This window comes from Phoenix dactylifera, chromosome 8 (genome assembly GCF_009389715.1).
Source record: "Phoenix dactylifera cultivar Barhee BC4 chromosome 8, palm_55x_up_171113_PBpolish2nd_filt_p, whole genome shotgun sequence".
NCBI lineage: Eukaryota > Viridiplantae > Streptophyta > Magnoliopsida > Arecales > Arecaceae > Phoenix > Phoenix dactylifera.
This window is the reverse complement of record NC_052399.1, coordinates 12,731,498-12,747,676: the sequence shown is the minus strand read 5'-3', so window position 1 is coordinate 12,747,676 and position 16,179 is coordinate 12,731,498.

The following is a 16,179-nucleotide window of genomic DNA, read 5'->3' as shown; positions in this document are numbered from 1 at the left end:
CGATTGAGATAATCTTTTTTATATAAATTAAGTAACTTTCCAAGCTTTGCGACGTGGTGCCGCACCTCAAAAGATGCAATCATGCCTCATATTTCATCATTTGAGTGTCGAAATGGACCGATCAAATCGAAATTTTCTTTTTAAGAAAGATTTTAATCAACCACATCTTCTAATCCAAAAATAAATAAATAGAACAATTGAAAGCAAAGTCGATGTAGAAGTCGAGATCTACCTCCTATAGAATTTTAGCTTTTTCATATTTATCTCTGTTAGTCATTTTTATTTTGGGAAAGCTAAGTCTTATTGGAACTAGAAGAGGAATCTAGCTGAAATTATATGAAGGATGATCTCGCTATTATAAATAGATGTTATATATCTTAATTTATGATCATTAATGAAAGAAAAAGAAAACTATACCCTATTTTTGCCAAAATTTCTACTTCTTCTTCGATTTTTAAGAAATTCAAACTGAGCAGATTAAGAAAATTTTTCCTTCACTCTGATCGGATCAGACACGAAGAACTAGTTGAAAAAATAAATATTTTGAAGAATGAACATATTCAATCAAAAATCAAAAAATATGTAAATAATTAAATATTATCTCACATGATCATCTTTTGGATGTCTTGTGGTCCAACCTTCTATGCCATAGGTGTGCCAAGCCACCAGCCCACCAAAATTAAAATTAAATATCTCTCGATCTAAAAAATATTAAATAGAGCGACTAAAGACAAAATTGATGTAGAAATCAAAATTTACATCCTACAGAATTTTAATTTTTTCATGTTTATAACTGTTGCTGGTGGTCCAAACCGAGAACGATTGACACGACGGTGTGAACGGGGTTCCGCCTGAGTTGTCTTGGTTGGTGCTGGTTGCGCTCCACCTTCCGCCAAGGAACCTGCAAACAAGCCTTGCACCACCACCAGGGTGGTGATGGCCCTCCGACGGTCAAGTCAGAGGAGATTGGAGGAGGAGAGATGATAATCACAAGTGGGAGAGAGTGCTCTGGGAGGTATTGCTTACCCCCCTTCTCCCCCCAGCCGCATATATGCCTGGCTGGGATGTCTCTCAGGGGGGTTTGTCGTCGTGGGGCACGATAGAATGGCCACTGACATGGCCGTTACGGGGCGTCGTGGAGCAGCGCCGGGTACGGTCATGGCAGGGCGTAGTGGAGCTCCGCTTTGTACGGTCGATACAGGAGATCGTGGGCAGCATCGGGTACAGCCGTTGCAGGGAGTAGTGGAGCAGGAGGCCGCGGCGTGCCTCTGGAGAATAGCCTGTCGTTATCAAAAGATCTCCGATTCGGGGTCGGAATGCTGGATCATAGGGCAGCCGACCCGGGGTCGGGCTGCGGAGCCGAGGAGGTCCGACTCGGGGTCGGAGTGCTGGATCATAGGGCAGCCGACCCGGGGTCGGGCTGCGGAGCCGAGGAGGTCCGACTCGGGGTCGGAGTGCTGGATCATAGGGCAGCCGACCCGGGGTCGGGCTGCGGAGCCGAGGAGGTCCGACTCGGGGTCGGAGTGCTGGATCATAGGGCAGCTGTAGCTTTCCTGGATATGCGTGCCGATCACGTGGGGCATGGCGGCTCAATTCCCCCATAACAGTAGCCCCCGCTTCCGAGCCTGGAACCAGAAGGGGAACAGGTGAAGGGAGTGATGTTTCGAGATTGCCGCCATCCTTCGGAGAGGCGCGCGCGCTTCAAGCTTCCCGCCTTCTTTATGGCGTATGGCGGTTGCTGCTGACCTGGCAACCTGAGGATTTCGGCGGACATCCTTCCTTAATGGTGTCGATTCGCCTTTGGGGTGCGAGCGACCCTTCGGCGGCCAGGCGTCTTCTGGCGTCATCGAGGTGTCACTTGCCCTTTCGCCTATTTAATCGGGGGCCCTCCCCCGTCCGTCTTCTTCTTTACGGACATTTTCGAGTTTTTCCTTTGCGCTACCATTGTTGCCGCCGAAACGTTCGCTTGCTTTTCCTTTGACGCTCTCGGAGCCGTTCTTCCTCCTCTTCAAGTGAGTTTCCCACTCTTCTACTTTGAGCTCTTCATACTTTTTCTTTTTGTACTAGTGCACCCCAGTCGTTCCGGCCTTTCCCTCCTTCTTGACCCCGTCCTGACCGTAGATTGGCCATTAGGGATGGGCGAAGTGGGAGCAGATAGCATCAAGTCAAAACTGGTCGCCGAGGACTTAGACGGATTTGTGGCTCGGTACCACCTTCCCGAGGCCTGCAATGTCACGCTCCCAGGGCCTGAGGAGAGGATGTCTCATCCTCCCCGAGGGAAGATCGCCATCAATGAGGGCATCCTCCAAGCCGGGTTCCGCTTTCCCCCTTCAGACCTAGTCTTACAGGTGCTCCGGGGTTTAGGAATGGCACCGACGCAACTGGTGCCGAACTCGTGGCGTGCTCTGACGGTCTTCCAGGTTCTCTGTCGCTTGCATGCGATTCCCGCCACCTTGAACGTTTTCTGGGAGCTCTACGGCCTGAGCGGCCACCCCCAGGACAAAGGGTGGTGGTGCTTCGCAGCGCGGCGAGGGTGCGGCCTTGTCAAGGAGGGTCCTACCTCCATTCACCACTGGAAGGAGCGCTTCTTTTTCGTTGATGCAGACCCCTCCTGGGAAATCAGGGCAATCTGGGGGACGCCGGTGAAGTCCCCAATTGGCCTGTCGAAGTTGTCGAGGGAGGAATCCGAGGGCGTCGCCGCCTTGAAGGGGTTGGTCGCCGAGGGCCAGCTTCCCCCGGTGGGGCCGCCTCATTTCTGAGGATACCTTGGTGAACGTCGGTTTGAGCTCGGTCCCCACCGACCGTGAGTCCGCCATCGTTTCTTTAGCTCTTTTCTTCTCTTTCGTTCCTTCTTCCTTTCGGTTTCTCAGTCCCTGACCATCCCGTCCTTCTTGCAGAGGTCGACGACGTCATGCGGTCGGTGAAGTCGAAGGCTGTTGGTAGGGCGTCCCTGCTGGAAGCAGTCCGGAGGAGGAAACGAGCTCTTCCGAGCGGGGCCCCACCGGCGAAGAAGTCCCGTAAGGAGATACCTCCGATGCCGACCGACGAGTCCGGGCCCACCGGTCAGGGAGATGTCGTGGGCACCGACCGGCAGCTGACGCTGTATCAGCCCTCCGGTGGTAAGGTTGCCGCTACTCCGGAGGTGCCACCTGAGCCTGCTCAAGACGGACGGGTCGGACGTGATCGGTCCCCAACCCGGCCTTCGACTCGGTCGGCTCCTGATGACTCGAGGAGGGACGCGCCGAGGCCCCGGCCGAGCGGGACCCTATCAATTCCTGGGGCGACCCCCGCCGCGAGCGTGATCAGCCGGACTCTTCCCCAGGCGATGGATAAGGGTAAGGCTGCAGAACCACCATCCGGCTCCGGGGAGAAATCGGGGTCTGCCTTCACTACCGATGGCGCCCGAAATCTCATCGAAACAGTGTTGCTGGAGAAGGACCGTCGGCGGGTCCGGGAGTTGGATGTCTCTGACGTTGGGGCCGCCAGCTGCGTCTGTCTCATGTCGGTGAGTGTTCTTCTGGCCGTCTTTCACCATTTATTGGCTCTGTTGTTCTCCGCCTGACTCCCTTATTTTTCCTATTTCTTAGCTCGCCCAGTACATGATCCGTCTGGAGGAGTGCTACAAGGAACAGGCGGGGCTTTTGGCGAAGGCCGAGGACCGGCTGAAAGCAATGGAAGAGGGAGGCCGGGCTGCGGCAGGCAGGACGACCGGGGACCTCGAGGCGAGGCTCCGGGAGGCCGAAGAGCGGGCACTCGGCTTCGCCGCCCTGGAGGAGCAACTGTCAGAGGCTCGGGAGCAACTCAAAGCCGCCTCGGGCCTCGAAAGCAGGGTCAAGAAGGCGGAGGAACGGGCTGAAAAGCAGTCCCGGAAAATCGCGGACTATCGAGAGCGGTGGGAGAAGGCCCAGCGGTCTGCCGACAACGCCTGCGACCGAATCCGCTCTTTTGAAGCCAAACTAGGCGAACTGGAGTCGGCCCTGGAGAAGTCATGCACGGACGTCCAAGAGCTCCGTTCGCGCCTGAAGGAAGCCGAGGCCGCTCGGGTTGCTACCGAGGCGAAGCATAAAGAGGCTCAGGCTGATCTGCTGAGGGTCTCCTCTGAGGCCGAAGGCCGGATTGTGGCGAAGGTCTTGGAGGCCAAGGCTCAGATTATGGAGCGAGCTGAGGCGGAGCTGGCCGAGAAGAGGGCGGAAATCGGGCGTCAGGCGGTAGAGGCTTATCGCCAGTCCGCCGAGTTCGCCCATGATATGTCGGAGGCAGTGCGGACCTATCGCCAGTCTGACGAGTTTGTCCATGACGCGTCGGACGCGGGGGCCGAAGCCTTCACCTTGGGCTTCGAGGAGGGCCTGGCAAGGGTGTCGGCTAAGTATCCCGAAGTTGACCTGAGCGAGATCTCCCTCCTGGACTCCTCTCCGGCGCCATCGCCTGCTGGTTCTCCTGCTGCTTCCCTACCTCCCGCGGACGAGCCCGGCGTTCCCGACTCGGGAGTTCCTCCAAGCTGACCTCTTGTACCTTCCATTGTCTTTTTTATTTTTGTATGTCGGCGTTTTGCCCAATTGTATGGGCCTCGGCCCTGAAAATTAATGCACGTTGAATATTTCTTCATCTCGCCCTCGTCCTCTTTTTTTTTTTTTTTAGCTCTTGGTTGCTTCTTGCTGACTTTTTGATTCCCGAAGTTCTTCCGGCGCTAGGCCAGGCATCCGAGGGTTAAACCTCAGGAAACTCTTCCGGCGCTAAGCCAGGCATCCGAGGGTTAGGCCTCAGGAAATTCTTCCGGCGCTAAGCCAGGCATCCGAGGGTTAGGCCTCAGGAAATCTTCCGGCGCTGAGCCAGGCATCCGAGGGTTAGGCCTCAGGAAACTCTTCCGGCGCTAGGCCAGGCATCCGAGGGTTAGACCTCAGGAAACTCTTCCGGCGCTGAGCCAGGCATCCGAGGGTTAGGCCTCAGGAAACTCTTCCGGCGCTGAGCCAGGCATCCGAGGGTTAGGCCTCAGGAAACTCTTCCGGCGCTAGGCCAGGCATCCGAGGGTTAACCTCAGGAAACTCTTCCGGCGCTAAGCCAGGCATCCGAGGGTTAGGCCTCAGGAAATTCTTCCGGCGCTAAGCCAGGCATCCGAGGGTTAGGCCTCAGGAAATTCTTCCGGCGCTGAGCCAGGCATCCGAGGGTTAGGCCTCAGGAAACTCTTCCGGCGCTAAAGCCAGGCATCCGAGGGTTAGGCCTCAGGAAATTCTTCCGGCGCTAAGCCAGGCATCCGAGGGTTAGGCCTCAGGAAATTCTTCCGGCGCTGAGCCAGGCATCCGAGGGTTAGGCCTCAGGAAATTCTTCCGGCGCTAAGCCAGGCATCCGAGGGTTAGGCCTCAGGAAATTCTTCCGCTCGCTGGTCGGCCAAGGCTGGCGCAAGCCGAAGCGACCGGTCGGGGCTTCCGGCTAGTCTGCTCCCGGGATGATCATCGGTTAGCCAGGCATCTGAGGGTTGTCAAGCCTCAGGGGAATTCCGCTCGTTGGTCGGCCAAGGCTGGCGCAAGCCGAGGCGACCGGTCGGGGCTTCCGGCTAGTCTGCTCCCGGGATGATCATCGGGTTAGCCAGGCATCCGAGGGCCGAGCCTCGGGAGATTCCACTCGTTGGTCGGCCTAGGCTGGCGCAAGCCGAGGCGACCGGTCGGGGCTTCCGGCTAGTCTGCTCCCGGGATGATCATCGGGTTAGCCAGGCATCTGAGGGTTGTCAAGCCTCAGGGAAATTCCGCTCGTTGGTCGGCCAAGGCTGGCGCAAGCCGAGGCGACCGGTCGGGGCTTCCGGCTAGTCTGCTCCCGGGATGATCATCGGGTTAGCCAGGCATCCGAGGGCCGAGCCTCGGGAGATTCCACTCGTTGGTCGGCCTAGGCTGGCGCAAGCCGAGGCGACCGGTCGGGGCTTCCGGCTAGTCTGCTCCCGGGATGATCATCGGGTTAGCCAGGCATCTGAGGGTTGTCAAGCCTCAGGGAAATTCCGCTCGTTGGTCGGCCAAGGCTGGCGCAAGCCGAGGCGACCGGTCGGGGCTTCCGGCTAGTCTGCTCCCGGGATGATCATCGGGTTAGCCAGGCATCCGAGGGCCGAGCCTCGGGAGATTCCACTCGTTGGTCGGCCTAGGCTGGCGCAAGCCGAGGCGACCGGTCGGGGCTTCCGGCTAGTCTGCTCCCGGGATGATCATCGGTTAGCCAGGCATCTGAGGGTTGTCAAGCCTCAGGGAAATTCCGCTCGTTGGTCGGCCAAGGCTGGCGCAAGCCGAGGCGACCGGTCGGGGCTTCCGGCTAGTCTGCTCCCGGGATGATCATCGGGTTAGCCAGGCATCTGAGGGTTGCAGCCTCAGGGAAATTCCGCTCGTTGGTCGGCCTAGGCTGGCGCAAGCCGAGGCGACCGGTCGGGGCTTCCGGCTAGTCTGCTCCCGGGATGATCATCGGGTTAGCCAGGCATCCGAGGGCCGAGCCTCGGGAATTCCACTCGTTGGTCGGCCTAGGCTGGCGCAAGCCGAGGCGACCGGTCGGGGCTTCCGGCTAGTCTGCTCCCGGGATGATCATCGGGTTAGCCAGGCATCTGAGGGTTGTCAAGCCTCAGGGAAATTCCGCTCGTTGGTCGGCCACTTGTCGCTCGCCGCCCATCGGGGTTTCTCTGTGCCCAGCCGCGACCGTGTTTCTCCTCTCCTCCAAGCGTTGCCTGGGGGGAACACGAGAAGGGTATTAAACGCTAATTAATGCGTTACCTGGGAAATCGGATCGCCAGTTGCTGCTGGTGAGGAGTGTTAGTTGAGCGGCCGCGATACGCGGGTTCTTCGAGGAGGATGCGGCCTGGGCGCGAGCGGAGACACGTGGACCTAGGGGTATACGTCACCCGGATCGTCCTGCACAAAGAATGCGATTTAAGGAGAATGACGCTTAGGAAATCGCGGGGAGATACGCCTCGGGAGCCGGAACGGCTCCGGATTCAGTGCGCCTGCATTTATTGGAGCCACCCGTATCGGAACTACCAGGGGGCCGCAGCTTGGCTATAAATACAGGTGCAGGTACGATGGAATTTGCTAAGCCGGAGCTGCAGGTTGCCATGGATCGCGGACCTCCTCCTTGGCATATGACTGAGAGACTCCTGTCGAAGGAAAGGGGAGGCGCTCCCCTTACAACTTCAGCCAACTAGCCGTTTCATCTGGGATCAACAAGGAGGGTCTCCCCGGCGGAACTCCGCTCTAGGCGTTTCATCCGGGATCACATCTCCCCTCCTTGAAGTTCAGCCTCCCGGTTGAGCTCTGCGCCGGACGCTCAATCCGGGACCGCGCCTCCATATACTCTTCCCCCTCGAATCCCTTCTCTTCCTACCACTGGGGAAGATGGGAATATCCTTTGGAGGCGGCGTTCCCCTGGGGGCAGCGGGAGCTTCTTCTGCGGCGGCTCCTCCTCTTTTTGGTGAGGTGCTGGATGGCGCCTCCGGTTAGAAGCACCCACTTCTGGTGGGACTGCAGCCGCCCTGGGTTGAGGGTTTGGGTCCCCACCTCTTCTTTACTTTCTTTACTCCCTAATTCCCCTCTGGGAATTCCTTGTAATCACACGAGCACGCCACTGTAACCAGAAATTATTGAAATGAAAAGTATTGCACCTTTTTAAATTGTCTTTCTGGCCTTGTTGTTCTACTGGTAATACATCCGCAGGTTAGCGGAATTCCAGCCCCTTGGAATTTCTCGGCCATCTAGGGCTTCCAACTGGTAGGAGCCAGGTCGGTTTACCCAACGAACTTTATACGGGCCTTCCCAATTTGGCGCTAGCTTCCCACCTTCCGTAGGTTGAGATGCCTTAGCTCGCCTCAGCACCAGATCTCCAATTCTGAAAAGCTTCGGTCGGACTTTGGAGTTGTAATATCGGGCCACCCTCTGCTGATACATTGCCATCCGTACCTGAGCCATTTCCCTTGCCTCTTCCAAGAGATCCAAGTTCCCTCGGAGTTGCTCTGAATTGGCCTCGGGTCGGTGCGCGGCCACCCGAGGCGAGGGGAGTCCGAGCTCCACGGGGGCAACGGCTTCCGTGCCATAGGTTAGGCTGAAAGGCGTCTCTCCAGTAGGAGTCCGTTGTGTGGTCCGATACGCCCAAAGGACATTCTCGAGTTCCTCGACCCAAGCTTGCCCCGTCCGGCCGATCCGCGCTTTGATACCTTGGAGGATTGTCCGATTTGTGACCTCGGCCTCGCCGTTGGTTTGGGGATGCGACACGGATGTGAACCGATGCTCGATCCCGAATTCCTCGCAGAAGTCCCGGAAGTGCTTGTTATCAAACTGTCGACCGTTATCCGAGATGAGGACCCGAGGTACTCCAAATCGGACAATGATGTTCTTCTTCACGAACTTCCGGACTTGTGCCTCCGTGATGGTGGCCAGTGGCTCTGCCTCCACCCACTTGGTGAAGTAGTCGATGGCGACAATCAAAAATTTCCGCTGGGCCGAAGCGACGGGGAATGGTCCGAGGATATCCATTCCCCATTGTGCGAAGGGCCAGGGCGCGGTGATTGGCGCCAAGGGGACAGAGGGGACTCTCTGGACGTTGGCGTGGCGCTGGCAGGCGTCGCATTTCCGCACGTGGTCCTTCGAGTCCTCCATCAAGGTCGGCCAATAGTAGCCTTGCCTCATGATCTTATGCGCCAAGGACCTAGCCCCCAAGTGCGATCCGCAGATGCCTTCGTGGACTTCGCCGAGGGCGTAGGCCGCTTCCGCGGGGCGGAGGCACCTTAAGAGGGGGGCGGTAAACGAGGTCCGATACAGCCTCCCTTCATAAAGTACGTAGTGGGCGGACTTCTTTACAAGCCGCCGGGCCTGATCTTCGTCTTCAGGGAGGATTCCTTCGGCGAGGTAGGCGACGAGCGGGTCCATCCAAGACGGCTCCGGATCAATTGCCATCACCGCTCCAGCCCCGTCAATGCTCGGGGCATCCAGGGTCTCCAGGTAGATTGCCCTCGACAAGTTGTGCGCGTCTGCGTCCACTAGGCGGGACAACCTGTCGGCCCTGGCATTTTCGCTCCTCGGGACCTGCTGAATGTCAACACTGCCGAGGTCGGGAATGAGTGTTTGCACCTTCCGGACGTAGCTCTGCATGGTCGGGCTCCGCGCCTCGAACTCCCCTCGAACCTGCCCGACCACCAGCTGGGAGTCGGTGAAGACTTTCAGACGCCGGATGCCGAGCTCCTTGGCGAGTTTGAGTCCCGCGACTAGGGCCTCGTACTCCGCCTCATTGTTGGTCACTGGAAATCCGAACCTCAAGGCATACTCGGCTATCACTCCATCGGGATTGGTGAGGACCAGCCCAGCCCCTCCACCTTCAGGGTTCGACGACCCGTCAATGTGGAGCGTCCAGATCGGGAGATCGAGGCTGGGTGTCTCCGGCGGCTTAGGTTCCGCCTCCTGCACAGTGCACTCAGCGAGAAAGTCCGCGAGTACCTGGGCCTTGATGGCTGGTCGGGGCTGGTAGCGGATGTCGAACTCACCAAGTTCTACTGCCCACTTCACCAGCCGTCCCGCATTCTCTGGATTGCTGAGAATCTGCCGCAGTGGTTGATCGGTCAAAAGGGTGACAGAATGAGCCTGGAAATAGGGGCGAAGCCTCCTGGTCGCAGTCAGCAGCGCGAAGGCGATCTTCTCAGCCTTCGTGTACCGCGTCTCGGCATCCCGGAGGACTCGGCTGATGTAGTATACAGGCTTCTGAAGTCTTGCCTCTTCCCGAACCAGTACTGCGCTGACTGCGGTTGGGGAGACCGCCAGGTAAAGGTAGAGCATCTCCCCCTCTTGCGGCTTGGACAGCAGGGGAGGAGACGCCATGTACTCCTTGAGCTGGTCGAACGCCGCATGGCATTCGGCCGTCCAGAGGAAGTCTTTTGGGCGCTTCAACACCTTGAAGAATGGTTGGCAGCGTTCGGCCGACTTTGCCACAAATCGTCCGAGCGCGGCGACCCTTCCAGCGAGCTCCTGAACCTCCTTCACTTTGGTCGGAGGGGACATATCTTGGATGGCTTTGATCTTGTCCGGGTTGGCCTCGATCCCGCGCTGGTTGACAATGAAACCGAGGAACCTCCCGGCCGAAGCACCAAAAGCGCACTTCGCTGGGTTTAGCTTCATGCGAAACTTTCGCAAGGTGGTGAAAGTCTCCTCCAGATCTGCAATGTGCTGGTCTGCATGGCGGCTTTTTACCAGCATATCGTCCACGTACACCTCCATATTCCGGCCGATCTGCTCCTTGAAGATTTTATTGACGAGGCGCTGGTAAGTGGCGCCAGCGTTCTTCAGACCGAAGGGCATTACCTTGTAACAGTACAGCCCCCGGTCTGTTATGAAGGCAGTTTTCTCCTCGTCCTGTGGAGCCATCATTATTTGGTTGTAGCCGGAGAAGGCGTCCATAAAAGACAGTAGCTGATATCCGGAAGTCGCGTCGACCAGTTGGTCTATCCGTGGAAGCGGAAAGCTATCCTTGGGGCACGCCTTGTTCAGGTCGGTGTAGTCGACGCACATCCTCCACTTCCCGCTCGCCTTCCGGACAAGTACGACGTTTGCCAGCCACTCGGGGTAGCTCACCTCTCTTATGAAACCTGCCTCCAAGAGTTTGTCTACCTCCTGGTCGACCACCCGGATCCGATCCGGGGCACAGTGTCTCTTCTTTTGCTTTACTGGTCGGTGGGTCGGGTCGACGTTGAGGGCGTGAGAAACGACCTCCGGGTCGATCCCAGGTACATCGGCCGCCGACCAGGCAAACACATCTGCATTGGCTCGGAGGAATTCCACTAACCGGAGCCGAGCTTCCAAGTCGAGGTTGGCACCGACCCGGACCGTGCGGTCCGGGCGGCCTTCTTCGAGGGGAACTTCGATTACGCCCTCGGCCGGCTCCCCGTGCCGCAAGGCCACTTCGTCTCTGGCGTCAAGTGACTCGACGCTTAGGGCCTCCATGGGCTTCTTCCCTTTGAGAGTTGCTAGGAAACACTGCCGTGCGGTCGGCTGGTCACCTCGGACCTCTCCAATCCCGGCCGCTGTGGGGAACCGCATGAGCAAATGGTAGGTAGAAACCACCGCGCGAAGGGCGTTCAGTCCGGGTCGTCCGAGGATAGCGTTGTAGGCCGAGGGGACACGGACGACCAAGAACCCGAGCCGCACCGTGGCTTCTGCGGGTGCAATGCCCGCAGTCACAGGCAGCTCGATGACACCTTCGGCCGAGATAGCGTCTCCAGTGAATCCTATGAGGGGGGTGGATGTTTTGTGCAACAATTGTCGGGAAAAGCCCATCTTTTGGAAGGCCTCGTAATACAAAATATCAGCTGAGCTTCCACTATCCACAAGAACACGCCTTACATCATAGTCCGCCATAGTGAGAGAGATCACCATGGCGTCATCGTGGGGAGTCTGAACCCCCTTTACATCTTCATCACAAAAAGTGATTACATTTCCGACCCGCTGCCTCTTCGCGACGGCCACTCCTGATACTTCCGCCGAGCCCCCTGCGTTCCTCACGGGCCGAGAGCAGCCCCCAGTGATGGTGTGGATCACTCCCGCAACGGGTCGATTCTGCTCCCGAGGCTCCTGAGGGGCCGGGTCGGCTGGACGCGGGTCTGCGGGGGGACGTCGGTCGTTTACATATCGACCGAGACGTCCTCGGCGAATGAGAGCCTCGATCTCGTCCCGAAGCTGGAAGCAGTCTTCGGTATCGTGGCCGTGGTCTCGGTGGTACTCACAGTACGCCCGAGAAGGCTTCCTCCCAGGGATCTTCTTCATCTGCCTCGGGACCGGGAGGTCCTCCCGCCCCTTGACCTCCATGAGGATCTGGGCCCGGGGGGCCAGGAGTGGGGTGTACCGGTTGAAGCGTCGGTGCGGAGAACGAGGGCGTGTGGCGCCGTGGTTCCTTGCTGGTGACGGGCTTCTGCGCCGGCGTTGAGGCGTCGGGCTCCTCCTCTGGGGTGCCTCTTTTCGCCTTTTCTTCCCGGGCTTTAGAGGGGCTTCGGCGGCCTCCTTGTTCCGGTGGGAGGCTGCCTCCTCGGCGTCTGCATACTGGTTTGCCCGAGACAACAGCTCCGGGAAGCTCCGCGGCAGACGTTTGTCCAGGGAGAAGGTGAGTCTGCCCTTCCGGAAGCCTCGCTTCAGGGCTGAGAGAGCCACCTCCTGGCTCAAATTCCGGACCTCCAGTGTTGCCTTGTTGAAGCGGGTGAGATAATCCCGCAGGCTCTCTCCCTCGTTCTGCCGGACATCGAAGAGGGAGTCGGAGACCAGTCTTCGCCGGCTACTGACGGCGAAATGGCTGATGAAGAGACGGGTGAACTGGTGGAAGGACTGGATGGAATTAGCCTCCAGGCCGGCGAACCACGCCCTTGCCGGGCCGCGGAGGGTCGCCGGGAAGGCCTTGCAGAGGAGAGGATCCGATGCTCCATGGAGGAGCATAAGAGTCCTGAAACTCTCCACGTGGTCCCGTGGGTCCGCCGCCCCGTCGTAGGGTTCGATCGCCGGCATTTTGAACCCCGGCGGGTTTAGGGTTCGCAGGATCCTTGAGGCAAGCGCCGGCTGGGAGGAGATTTCCAAGTCGGCGAAGGGATCTTTGGAGTGGCCCTTCAGGACCTGGAGCTGTCTGTGGAGATCGTCCACCCGCCGGTCCAGGGAGCGCGACCGGTGGGTGGGAGACAAGGAGCGGCGCGAGGGGGACCGACTGGAGTGCGGGCCCCTCGAGGACTGGGGTGTCTGAGAACGCGCCCGGGTCCGCCTCTCGTACCCCGCGCAGCTCCGATGAGAAGGTCCTGGCAGAATGGACCGCACTCGAGAATCCTCCCCGCGCCGGTGCTCCTCTCCATGGGAGAGGAAGGAGCGCGGGTTGTGAGGAAGAGGCGAGTGCTCGGGGAGCAGCGGCTCCTGAGCCCGCTGCGGCACCCGAGAGATCACACCCTGCAGATTCTGCACTGCCTCCGCGAGGGTGCGAACCTGCTGGGCTAGCTGGTCGAACTGAGCAGGTTCGACCGTCTGAATGGGAGGAGAAGCGGTGGAATGCTGCTGAGAGTGTGTTGGGGACGCAGCAGCCTCCCGGCCAGAGGCGCGAGAGGCTCCGCGACCGGAAGCATTGGAAGCTCCGCGACCACCTCGCCGTGCCATTACGATCGTTCTGAGATTAGGCCCTTCCTCTAGCGCCAACTGTTGCTGGTGGTCCAAACCGAGAACGATTGACACGACGGTGTGAACGGGGTTCCGCCTGAGTTGTCTTGGTTGGTGCTGGTTGCGCTCCACCTTCCGCCAAGGAACCTGCAAACAAGCCTTGCACCACCACCAGGGTGGTGATGGCCCTCCGACGGTCAAGTCAGAGGAGATTGGAGGAGGAGAGATGATAATCACAAGTGGGAGAGAGTGCTCTGGGAGGTATTGCTTACCCCCCCCTTCTCCCCCCAGCCGCATATATGCCTGGCTGGGAGGTCTCTCAGGGGGGTTTGTCGTCGTGGGGCACGATAGAATGGCCACTGACATGGCCGTTACGGGGCGTCGTGGAGCAGCGCCGGGTACGGTCATGGCAGGGCGTAGTGGAGCTCCGCTTTGTACGGTCGATACAGGAGATCGTGGGCAGCATCAGGTACAGCCGTTGCAGGGAGTAGTGGAGCAGGAGGCCGCGGCGTGCCTCTGGAGAATAGCCTGTCGTTATCAAAAGATCTCCGATTCGGGGTCGGAATGCTGGATCATAGGGCAGCCGACCCGGGGTCGGGCTGCGGAGCCGAGGAGGTCCGACTCGGGGTCGGAGTGCTGGATCATAGGGCAGCCGACCCGGGGTCGGGCTGCGGAGCCGAGGAGGTCCGACTCGGGGTCGGAGTGCTGGATCATAGGGCAGCCGACCCGGGGTCGGGCTGCGGAGCCGAGGAGGTCCGACTCGGGGTCGGAGTGCTGGATCATAGGGCAGCTGTAGCTTTCCTGGATATGCGTGCCGATCACGTGGGGCATGGCGGCTCAATTCCCCCATAACAATAACTATTTTTGGAAAGTTGAGATTATGTATCTTAATTTATGATCATCAATAAAAGGAAAAGAAACCTAAAACCTACTTTCACCCAAATTCCTACTACTTTTTTTTGAGAGAGAGAGAGAGATTTGAGTTAGACAAATTGAGAGAATTCTTCCTTCTCATTGATCAAATCAGGAACCAAATTTATTGAACTAGCTGAAAAAATGAATACTTTAATCAACAAACATATTTAATCAAAAATCAGAAAATATTTACATAATTAAATGTTTTCTAACATGATGATCTTTTGGATGTTTTATGGTCCAACCATCTATCCCACTGGTGTGCTATGCCACCAGCCCACCAATTTGGTTTTGCCAATTATTTGAGCACTTTGGACTAGATGTATTAATTGTGAGACTCAAATGTATCACTGGAGCTCAATTCTCAAGCTCAGAAGCTAGTTAGGTCATGAGCCCCATCTTGATTACTTGTAAAAGATTAAAATTAAATACTTACTCAATCGAATTCTAGACCTAAGGTGGCATTTGGTGATCCAAATGGGAAGTGACCCAAATGGGATCATCAAGATGATCTTAGATCACTAGCGATCCTTATTTCGAGATAATCTGATCCTCGATAATCTAAGATTACCGTATTTGGTATATTATATTCCTATTATTTAAATCCTTGGGTATTTACAAGTAACTTGTTTGATATTTTATGAGAATCCAAAATCGCTAATCATATAATACTAAAACTACCCCTACCCCTGATATATTCTATATAATATATTTATTAATATATTAACTATTAATATACTTCACAAAAAATATATTTATTAATTCTATAAATATATTAATTATTATTATAGAATTAATATTTTTATTTATAATAATATATTATTATTTTAAACACTAATATCTATTTTGATTAAAAATGAGACAAATAGAAGTCATATATTTAGGCCCCATCTGGGAAAGCTTTTGGAGGGCCAAAAAATATTTTTTCGTCTCCAAAAGCACTTTTGGATGAAAAAGGGTGTTTAGTAAAAATTTTGAAAAGCTGTTATACCTTTTCCAGAAAGCTAAAACAACTTTTTGAGGGAAGCTCCATTTTGAAGTTTTCCAAAAAAGCTATTTTGAGCTTTGTCAGAAAGTTATTTTTTTTGACCAAAATACTTATAATAAAATATAACAATTACATACTTTGTCCCTTTATAAACCTAAAAACTTAGTGGAGACCTAACAAAGAACCCTAGCTGTGGATCAGGCTCCCCTCCGTGCAAGAAAAGGTATTCTTATATTCTATTATTATTTTATACCTTTATTATTGTATTATACTATAAATATAATATTATATTACATTATATCATAATACCTTAATATGTTATGTTAAATAATTTAATATTATGTTATATTATGAAAAATTAAATTTATGCTATAATTATAATATTTTATACCTTTATTATTGTATTATACTATAAATATAATATTATATTACATTATATCATAATACATTAATATGTTATGTTAAATAATTTAATATTATATTATATTATGAAAAATTAATGTACGCTAATAATTATAATATTTGGTAGCTTTATTTTTGTATTATACTAATAATATAATATTATATTACATTATATCATAACACATTGATATGTTATGTTACATAATTTAATATTATATTAAATTATTATACTATAGTATATAATATTATATTATATTACAGTAATATTATACTATATGATATATTTATATATTAATGTATGTTATATTTTATTATGCTCTGCTGTATAATAATATGTAATATCCTTTATGGTAATTTTGTCATATAAAAGTATTTTTTCAATTTGTTTGCCAAACACATATTAAAGTGATATAACACTTTAGAAATATGGTTACTAAACAGCAAACAGTTTTTTATAAAAACTCTACTTCAGCGAGCTCTACTTCCAACAGCTCCTCCAAACAGAACTTTAGTAATTTGATAATACCAATATAAAGTGCAATAATATATTTGTATTATAATTAAGAATTATAATTTAATAATAATATAACAGTAATAATATAGTATAATATATTATATATCATAAATATAATTTTAGTCAAAGATTGCTGCTCTGGATTAGAATCTGGATCAGGTGAAAATTTGAGAAGTGGATATGCTTTAGAATCACAGCTTATAAGGCCAGAATATAATAAAATATAATGAATGCCAGCA